Genomic DNA, 8,157 nt, shown 5'->3' with positions numbered 1-8,157 from the left:
AGTATAACCAGAACATGGTCACAAGCATGACATTGACATCAACATGCAAAACTTGGGTGAAATGATCAAGAAAGGTGGGTGCAAAGACTCGCACGAGCTCATCGAGTGAACCTAAGTGTGGGCAGCCATCAAGTGAAACTCTCAACGAAGGCTTTGAAATTGGGTGCAAACCATAATTTTGGAGGGTGGTTGTAGCCGCTACAACACTTGGCGATACACTGGTAGAAATCTAGCTTCTTTGTTTTGGTTTATTGATAGCACAAGGCCTTGGTCTTTTGGGGAGTATTAAATCATTATGCGAGTTACTCCAACTTCCTCACTTACCCCATGGACATGCATGGTTCACCTTTTGCCAACTTAGTCAAACACAATCAAATGTTCAGCTTGATCACAGTGTTTCAAATTCAAGAAGGGTGGTTTAGCTCACGAGTTGAATATTTTCAGAGTATCAGTTTTCATCTTTGGTGTTGCTTCGCTGCCAGTAGGCCTAGACAGTACCTCGGTGGAGTCACACAGGAACACATACATGGCTCCACTTCTAGCGGGCCCAGTCAGTACCCGGTGGAGTTGCATGCTTCACCTCGCTACGCATGAAGCCTTTCTCTTCTTTCGCCTTTGTATTTTTTGAAGAGGACTGTGCATAGGCACTTATTTATTTTTGGGCGAAAGAGGGATCCCGACTTATTGAGAGTAAAAGTTGTTGTTCCTTCAGAGAAGCATGTAAGACCTCTAACATAGCTTTGCTTGTTTAGATTCTCCCCTTCTCTGTTTCTACTAGTTGGATGAGCTTGAACACACAGAGCAGAAGGCTGAGTACAGGCATGGAGCTTCCCAATGTGGACACAAGTTCATGGTTGGACCAAAAATTTCCTCGCAGACGGCTCATATTTTCCATCGAGATTTCATTAGTCGAAGGTTATAACTGAGCACGGAGAAGATGGACACAAGACTGGCCAAGTGTTGCACTGTCACAAGTCTCTTCAAATCTCAGCCACATACTCTATTCAAAAGCCAGAACGTAGTAGTTGGCAGCACTTATTTCCAGAAACAAAAATAGTAAGGTATTAAGAAAACCAAACAAATGAAAACAAAAATAGTAAGCAAAGCAAACAAAGTGAAAACAACAACAAGCAAGCAAAGCAACCAAGTCAGCAAGCAAACAAACATGCAAACCAGAAAGCAAAGACAAGTGAAAAAGCAAACACTACTACTCCTATGTTAAATGGTTGAGGTTACGTGAAATGAAATTTCCAATGAAGCCACCATAGGCATACCCGACCTGCAATCACAAATATATGAGCGATTAAAACAGATAAAAAATAGTGTGTAACAGAAAATGAAAAAACTTGAAAAACTTGCACGCGAGAGAGAAGGTCTCGCCTATGGGCGGAAGAATGTGTCACAACCACCCAACACACATGCTTACCTCTTCTGTGACTACTGTTTTTCAACAAACCTCGGAGGCCTCTTGCGAGTGTGTGTTGTTCTGCACCAAGTTTCTTAGCGAGTGCGAGGAAGGACTGAAGCTTGTTACCTACAACACGACTCGCCAAGTAAGATTGTTCCAGCCATTCAGCGATTGGATCATAAAATTCGTGATGGTTGTTTTGAAATATTTGTGATCTTTGAGAAGATGGATTCCTAATTCGAGAGAGGGGATCATGATGGGAATCTGATACGGATAGATAGATCTGGTCATTCTCATCAGTCATGTCAAGACAGTGAGGGCCTACCATAGCCATCAGCGCAGGCCGAGGTGCCTCACTTGCTTGACATAAATCTAAGAATAAATATGTTACATAGTGAAAATCATAGTGTGTGAAGCGACTGTCATTGGATGTAATGTTGGGAAAATGATAAACTACATGACAGCCACCCAAGGTAGAAGAAAAATCAAACCAGTCAATCAAGATGGCAGATTCCCAGTTTGACATGAACAAATAAAATTTTTGAACAATTGTGTGAACGCTCTGAATGAGGGAACCAAGTTTGTTGTCCGCTAGACATGATAGAACACCCACCTGCAACTGGTGAAAAAGTGCGCAAGCATCATGGTAATCACATAAATGTAGAAAGGATGCCAGCATTGTGAATGTGTGAAACCAGTTGGGGTGTGGTGAAATGAGAGTAACTTGATTCACGCGATAGTTTGTACGCTCGTCATCACACAGGGAGATGTCTGGTGTGATGAGTGGGCAGATTTGATGTGCAAAATTTGCAAAAAAACCAAGGAGCTAATTACGAGAGAGAACATCCAATAAGTATGATTCCAGATAAAGATAGTCTTTGAGATGATCAACTTCGCTATCCCATGATTGAATGAGGGACGGACACTCCCAACCTGAATTAGATGTAAGAGAGGTGCATGAAGACAGACATGTTGTAACAGACTCATGGATTCGATCATTAGTGAAAATCTAAAATTTTGAAATATCACACCTAGAATAGTAAATATTCTTTACACGGGGATCCACGTCGAGTGAAACCATGCAGATATACAGATTGTGTGTGAGAAACGAGATCTGATTTGGTTTGGTGGGCTTACCAAAGTCGCAAGGTCCTGACATAACCATTAATGGATGTTGAAGTGCCTCGACTCCCTGGCACATCCCAAAACTTTCCAGAATTAAAAAATTGCATTTTGATATGTGAATCAGATCATGCATGGCTTGAGGATGGTTGTTGTTACTGATTTCAAACTTCTTTCAGGATGACAACCATCTCCGTCACAGTTTTCATCAAAATTTTCAACAAGCTGACTTGACGAGTTGTCTTCATGTAACACTCAAGATGATGATGAGTGGGAAGAGTCTCGTGTGTTGCGACTATTTTCATCATGGGAAACTACATTGCCTTGTGTCGAACGAGGAGATAACTCATGGGATGAAGCAAGAGAACGTGGAATATCTCTAACGCATGTTGATGCGTTGTGAATGATAGGACACACGGGCAAGTGAGGTGTAGAGGAAGCTTCAATATGGATGTTTGCTTTGAATGGTGTGCATTCCATATCTGATTTAGAGTGTACATGAGATGACAGTAGATCATATGATGTGCTTGGGCATTCATCACAACATACATAAGCGTGGGAGTGATGACAACCCAAGACTGGAGGTTGATCAAAATAATTGATTATGCATGATGTTTAACCAAGATTCACGAATCGAGAATTGATTAAGAATGGAGGCTCAATGTTTTGAGAGGAATTGATTATGTCTTCATTGTTCTCCTCCTCTGTTTGTATGATGAGACTACCTTGCACATGACTGCAACTTGAGCCAGCAGCTCGAGAATCAAGAGAGTTTGCGCAGCTAGCTTGTGAAGCAGATCGCTCAAGCGAGTCATGGTGCAAGGAGTCATGGCTTGTAGATGATGGAGGATGGCAGAGATGCAAATTAGACTCAAGACTTGGGTTATGAATGGTGATGTCCTCTTGCGGAATGGAGGGATGAGTTTTCGCCATAGGATTTCTGCACCATTATGGAATTTCCTCCATTGGGGTGGGAGACAGCCAAGCAGATGGGTTGGGAACATGCTGCGTAGATTTATCAGCTTTGCAACCACTACGAGGGGGTACCTGCTACGCAGATTTCTTAGATTTGTGGTTGCTGTGAGGGGGCACCCTCTTCAAGACATGAGGTGTCTCATGATCTGCAAGAGTTGAGGAAGAAGGAAAATCAGGAGGTTCACCGTTTCGGGAGACATGAACCAAGCATTTCAGCTCTTCGCTCATGAAGTCAAGGTCCACAAACCATTCAGGAATTTCGTGACATAAGTGAAGGAAGCGGGTAGAAAATTCCTTAATTGATTCACTAGCCTTCATTCTTAAACGAGATATTCTTTCATAGACATATTGCTGGTCACACTCATCAAAGGCTTGATGGAGCTCATTCAGGAAAGTGAGAAGGGAATGGATGAAAGCAAGTGGCAGGGTATGACACCACCAATTAGCACGACCTTCAAGGGTGAGGAAGAAGAGTACGTAAACAAGCTCATCACTATCGATTTCATGAGATTCACAAAAATGAAGAAAATCATAAATGTGCTCGATTACGAATGTTCTGTCCTCACCATCAAACTTTAACAAGGATAAGTGATTGAGAATCTCATCGGGGATTGATAATTGATTAAGGGATAAATGAGAGAAACACCCCAGGAGCATGAATTTTGTATTATTCATTGGGTAAGAGATTCAACCCAGATGTATGGGCTCAGCTTGTCATCTGGCCCTCCTTCTAGCGCCAAAATGTTGACGGTGCTCGACCCGCCAACATCAGGGGATCACCCTAGTATGAAGTTACAATTAGATCTTACACCATTTGGTGTGGGATTCCCATCCAGTATGATGGCCCAGTTACCATTAACTTAAATATTTGCCTCAACTCTTGCTTGTCAGCATAGGAGAGTGGTCTGCTTTGTCTTGCAAGAAGTGAGGTTCGCGTGCCTGGTGGTTGTAAGTGTCTTGTGTCAATGGTTCTTTCACCGTAGAGGGAGAGGGTGGGAGTGAGTCCCAAGTCAGTTGGGAGAAGTCCCAAGTCAGTTGGGAGAAGTCCCAACTCTGCTAGGAACACAAAACACAACAAGATGCACACAGATTCTGTTATGCTCTTAACCTGCAAAGCAATACCCAAACATAGAATTTGCGAAGAAAAGATACCGAGAACACAGAATATGCGAAGAAAATATACCCAGAACACAGAATAGCAATGATTTTATTATTCAGAGAGAAATGTTCACAGGCCTCTTCGAGGGGGCTACCTCCAATAGAGCAGAGCTCGATTACAAAACAAGACACGATGCTCCTCGCAGGGAGTCTCTATCCTTTATATATGACTCATACATGCAATACCACGGGCCAATATCGTGGGTTTTATTAATACCATCTATCTAATACTACCGCCCATTTACCATCTATCTAATACTACCGCCCATTTGCAACTAACTGTGGTCCCGTCATTAATTGCGGGTTAACCACTTACAAATATTAATATGGGCTTTATTGACTCTTGACTATGACGTGATCCCATGACATAAATAAGGGGGTTAGGGTGGGACCCTAATAGATTCCAGCGGAATAGTCCACAAGGATTCGGAAGTCACAACACATAAGGGAAGATAACACGTATAATACTTAGTGGATTAGTCTGCGTGAGTGCAACGGTTGTTATAGAAAGTTTTATGTGAAAGGTATGTCTGATGTCAAGGAGAGTAGTATACACGGGCAAGATAATGGTAACAACATATACGACCCATTTTCATTAACATATATGTATTACAACAAGTGAATTAGTTCAAGTGCTAAACACAGGTTAAATCAACATGCATTACAAGTGTTAAATATTAGTCTTACAACAGTTACAATATACGTGTGAAAACATGTTGGCTTGTGAGCAGGCTTCTAAATTAAGTGAAAGTTCTGAGACACATCGTTACACCATACATCACTAACCCTGCATGGAGTGCGTTGGAGCCACTACTTACTCCTCAAAGAAAATATTACAGACTCTCAAGGCTATGGGGGAGGAGATGAGGTGAAAAAGTCCTTTCCATGTACAAATGAGGGCATATTTATAGCCAAGGGTGAAACTGACCCTTATGGTTGTTCGACTACCCTCATGACTGTTTGATTTCCATGACTTTTCGAATTTACATGACTCTTCATACAACAAGTGGGTCTCTTGGACTTCCACATTCAATACATTGATTGATAGTATGGCCCACAGTAGAGATGTGGATGACATGACAGTGCTGGTACATCGTGTTGCTGCTGGTGTGCATGTTGAGTTATAGTGTTGCTGGTGATGGATGTCCTCATGGTGTGTCACAGCTTCACCTTTGCATGGCAACATGGCGGAGTCTTTGATGGTCGTTGGGTTCGCTTGATGTTGCATTCACACGTTGCTCCTTGCTTGTATGTTGGAAGGCTTGACAGGTTCGTCTGTTCACAAAAAGTGCATGTTCGTTTGTTCGTCCGTCCCTGAACATATTTTGCAAGTTTGCTTGTCCATCCGTCTGGGAACACATCTTTTCATGATCGTTCATTCACGAGCACATCTCTTTGCATGCATTATTTGTTCATCTGTTGGCGAACCTTTCCTTATGCATGTGTTCCCTTTGCTCGTCCCATCCATCGTTGCGCCATGTTTGTCTGTGTATATGTATCTATAATCACTCATGACGAGACGACATCAAATCCAAAAACCTCCTAGTCTACCATGATACATGATCATTTGGGATGCAGATGATCGGGAGAGGAGACAAGGTTGTGAGCTAGGATGGAGGTTCTAGTCACTACTGATGAAAACTACGCAGGAGTCACTGGGTGATGAAGATGGGCAATCCAAATCGATAGTGAGTGTCTGCGGGGTTTAGCTCAGCTAGAGGACAAAATTGCACAGTTTTTGAGAGGAACAGTCTGGGTCGGGGAAAGGTTCGGTAAGCGAGATCTGCAGAATTTCCGGAATGAGCAGGCAGCGGGAGCTTAGCAGCAAAAAATACACAATTCCTAGGGGAACTAGCAGTCAGCTACTAGGTCACTGACAGTAAAAACTACACAATTCTTGAGGGGAACTAGCAGTCCGCTGGCAGGAGCTTGGCATAAAAAACTGCGCAATTCCTGGAGGGAACTGGTAGTCAACTGCTGGAGCTTTGCAGCAAAAAATGCACAATTCCTAAGGGGAACTGTTAGTCGGCTGTCGACAGCTATTGGTGGGAAAAACTGCACTAATACTGGGAGGCTGGCCTGTTGGTGACCTCTGTGCAGTTTTTGAGCTGAGCGGACTGCTGGGCAATAGAGGACTTGCTCATGAAAACTACACATTTTTCTTGGTGAGCAGTCAATCGACTATCGGGAGGGCTGGTTGGAAAAACTGCGCAATTTTTTGAGGGAGACAAGGATGAGAACTTGTTGTCTGTATGGCCTGTCTGCGCAACTTTTTGATTCAACACAGTGGGCAAGGTCTGTAGCCTTTGCGTAATTTTTTGTGGGAGTCAGTCCCGGGGTGGCTACCGGGTCAACTCTCTAGTTGACCAGCATGAAGGTTGATTGATTTGCTTGCAGACATTGCAACTTGAAATGGCTTGCTTAGGGATTTTGCGTTGTTCTAGGTGAAAGTCGATTGAGTCAACGACGAGGTGATGGTCCGGCAGTCAGAGGGGAATCTAGTCGTCATAACTTCAGCAAAGTGACTAAGTGTGTGAACAAGTGAAAGATGCATACGTAATCTTGCAAACACACACTTACATGCCTTGACAATGAGACAAATCAAACCATCCATACACACATGCTCAACATGACAGACCGACGATGTAAGAAACAAGCGCGACACTTGTGATTGATCGTTGGTCGACCATGACGACGCTTGCGCAACAGTGTATGTGACTCCGTGTGTGAGTGGGACAGATTTTTACATAGCAAACACAACAAGTACACATAGAGCGAAGACCTTGAGTATAACTAGAACATGGTCACAAGCATGATATTGACATCAACATGCAAAACTTGGGTTAAATGATCAAGCAAGGTGGGTGTGAAGACTCACACGAGCTCACGGAGTGAACTCGAGTGTGCACAGCCATTAAGTGAAACTCTCAAGGGAGGCTCCGAAATTGGGTGCAGGCCAAAATTTTGGAGGGTGGTTGTAGCCACTACAACAAAAGGCTAGGGTGAAGATCAAGGAAGAAAAGAAAAAGTCTTTAAAATTTGTTTTTGGGCTCTATATCTCTCACACGCGCAAAGAATTAGGGTTTTTGTAGCTTCAAGGAAGGCCAAATTGTAGGTTTGAATTGCAAAAGAACAAGTTACGAGATCGATTTGTTGGAATATTGAATATTTTGATTTGACCTCATTGAATTTGAGAGACATTGTCTTGCTCAAAGGAATATCTCTTGAATAATTGTTGTAGGGTTTCTACCACAGCTACAGGGCCGAAATTGTAGGTTGAAGTTCTAGGGTTGAAGCTGGGAGTCGAAGTTGAAGCTTGAAGCAAGTTGAAGCAGGATTGAGCTTTGTTGATCTAATCCACTTGAAAGGGATTCTTGGAGGGCTTACTTGGTGCTTGGAGGAGGACTTGGTCTAGGGTTTGGGTCTTGTTTGTCTCATTTAAATCATATTCTATAAGAAGAGACGATATTTTCTATGCTTCCCCTTGGAGGGGT

This window comes from Pinus tabuliformis, chromosome 9 (genome assembly GCF_031772625.1).
Source record: "Pinus tabuliformis cultivar Carrire ecotype Pingquan chromosome 9, CPIR1, whole genome shotgun sequence".
NCBI classification, from domain to species: domain Eukaryota; kingdom Viridiplantae; phylum Streptophyta; class Pinopsida; order Pinales; family Pinaceae; genus Pinus; species Pinus tabuliformis.
Note: the sequence above shows the minus strand (reverse complement) of the source record.